Raw genomic sequence first — 2,630 nt, forward strand, 5'->3', positions numbered from 1 at the left:
AGCTGTAAAGCCATGTCTAATTCTTCTGGGTAGGGAATTTTAGGCGTGTCATGTCTGAGTTACATACTAAAGCTTGGCTGGCTATTAAGCCAAGCCTGACCCTTTGATTGGAGCTTTAGACTAAAGAGCATAAGATTCCTGGAATTCATATTAAAAATTTTGGAATCCTTATTTTTTCTTTTTCATATAATTTTCGAAAAAACCAAAAAAAATTTAGAAAATCATAAAAATAAAAAATATTTCATGTTTCTTGTTTGACTCTTGAGTCAAGTTGAAAGTTTGGTGTCAATTGCATGTTCATCTTGCATTTTTCGAAAAATTCATGCATTCATGGTGTTCTTCATGATCTTCAAGTTGTTCTTGGTAAGTCTTCTTGTTTGATCTTGATGTTTTCTTGTTTTGCATCTTTTCTTGTTTTTCATGTGCATTTTTGCATTCATAATGTCTAAACATGAAAGATTTCTAAGTTTGGTGTCTTGCATGTTTTCTTTGCATATAAAAATTTTCAAAAATAAGTTCTTGATGTTCATCTTGACATTCATAGCATTCTTGCATGCATTCATTGTTTTGATCCAAAATTTTCATGCATTGCATCTTTTTCATGTTTTTCTCTTTCATCATCATAAAAATTCAAAAATCAAAAGAATATCTTTCCCTTTTTCTCTCTCAAAATTTCGAAAATTAGATTTGACTTTTTCAAAAATTTTTAAAATCTAGTTGTTTTTATGAGTCAAATCAAACTTTTAATTTAAAAATCTTATCTTTTTCAAAATATTTTTCAAAAATTAAATCTTTTTCATTTTTCTTAGTTATTTTCGAAAATTATAAAAATATTTTTCAAAAATCTTTTTCTTAATTTTATCTCATAATTTTTGAAAATAACATCATCAATTAATGTTTTGATTCAAAAATTTCAAGTTTGTTACTTGCTTGTTAAGAAAGATTCAAACTTTAAGTTCTAGAATCATATCTTGTGATTTCTTGTGAATCAAGTCATTAATTGTGATTTTAAAAATCAAATCTTTTTCAAAACTAATTTCAATCATATCTTTTCAAAAATATCTTTTTATCTTATCTTTTTTAAAATCATATATTTTTAATTATATCTTTTTAAAACATATCTTTTTCAAAAAAAATTGATTTTAAAATATCTTTTCTAACCCCCTATCTTCTTATCTTTTCAAAATTAATTTTCAAATTTGTTTCAACTAACTAACTAACTTTTTGTTTGTTTCTTATCTTTTTCAAAACTACCTAACTAACTCCCTCTCTCTCTAATTTTCGAAAATATCTTCCCTCTTTTTCAAAATTTCTTTTTAATTAACTAATTATTTTTATTTTTGATTTTAAATTTTCAAAAATTACTAACCTTTTTCAAAAATTATTTTCAAAAATTCACTTCCCCCTTTCATCTTCTTCTATTTGTTTATTCATCTACTAACATCTCTTCCTCACATCACTCACCAAAAATCCGAACTCCCTCTCTCTCTCTGAGTTCAGATTTTCTCTTCTTCTTTTCTTCTATTCACACAGGGACCTCTATACTGTGGTAAAAAGGATCCCTATTGTTATTATTTTTCTGTCCCTCTTTTTCATATGAGCAGGAGCAAAGACAAGAATATTCTTGTTGAAGCAGATCTAGAACCTGAAAGGACTCTGAAAAGAAAACTAAGAGAAGCTAAAATACAACTGTCTAGAGACAACCTTTCAGAAATTTTTGAACAAGAAGAGGAGATGGCAGCCGAAAATAATAATAATGCAAGGAGGATGCTTGGTGACTTTACTGCACCTAATTCCAATTTACATGGAAGAAGCATCTCCACTCCTGCCATTGGAGCAAACAATTTTGAGTTGAAACCTCAATTAGTTTCTCTAATGCAGCAGAACTGCAAGTTTCATGGACTTCCATCTGAAGATCCTTTTCAGTTCTTAACTGAATTCTTGCAGATATGTGATACTTTTAAGACTAATGGAGTAGATCCTAAAGTCTACAGGCTCATGCTTTTCCCTTTTGCTGTAAGAGATAGAGCTAGAGTATGGTTGGACTCTCAACCTAAGGATAGCCTGAACTCTTGGGATAAGCTGGTCAAGGCTTTCTTAGCCAAGTTCTTTCCTCCTCAAAAGCTGAGTAAGCTTAGAGTGGATGTTCAGACCTTCAGATAGAAAGAAGGTGAATCCCTCTATGAAGCTTGGGAGAGATACAAAGGACTGACCAAAAAGTGTCCTTCTGACATGCTTTCAGAATGGACCATCCTGGATATATTCTCTGATGGTCTATCTGAATTAGCTAAGATGTCATTGGATACTTCTGCAGGTGGATCCATTCACCTAAAGAAAACACCTGTAGAAGCTCAAGAACTCATTGACATGGTTGCTAATAACCAGTTCATGTACACTTCTGAAAGGAATCCTGTGAATAATGGGACGCCTATGAAGAAGGAAGTTCTTGAAATTGATACTCTGAATGCCATACTGGCTCAGAATAAAATATTGACTCAGCAAGTCAATATGATTTCTCAGAGTCTGAATGGAATGCAAGCTGCATCCAACAGTACTCAAGAGGCATCTTCTGAAGAAGAAGCTTATGATCCTGAAAATCCTGCAATAGCAGAGGTAAATTATATGGGTGA

At 31.1% G+C, this 2,630-nt stretch overlaps 1 non-coding gene across 1 annotated transcript; it reads right to left on the reverse strand.

Moving 5' to 3' along the window:
* Positions 1 to 2,130: 2,130 nt before the first annotated feature.
* Positions 2,131 to 2,238, reverse strand: LOC112787174 (small nucleolar RNA R71). The gene has a single exon (XR_003194603.1). It is a non-coding gene; the product is annotated as a small nucleolar RNA R71 (small nucleolar RNA).
* Positions 2,239 to 2,630: the final 392 nt, after the last annotated feature.

The sequence above is a fragment of the Arachis hypogaea genome, chromosome 20 (assembly GCF_003086295.3).
Source record: "Arachis hypogaea cultivar Tifrunner chromosome 20, arahy.Tifrunner.gnm2.J5K5, whole genome shotgun sequence".
Taxonomy (NCBI): domain Eukaryota; kingdom Viridiplantae; phylum Streptophyta; class Magnoliopsida; order Fabales; family Fabaceae; genus Arachis; species Arachis hypogaea.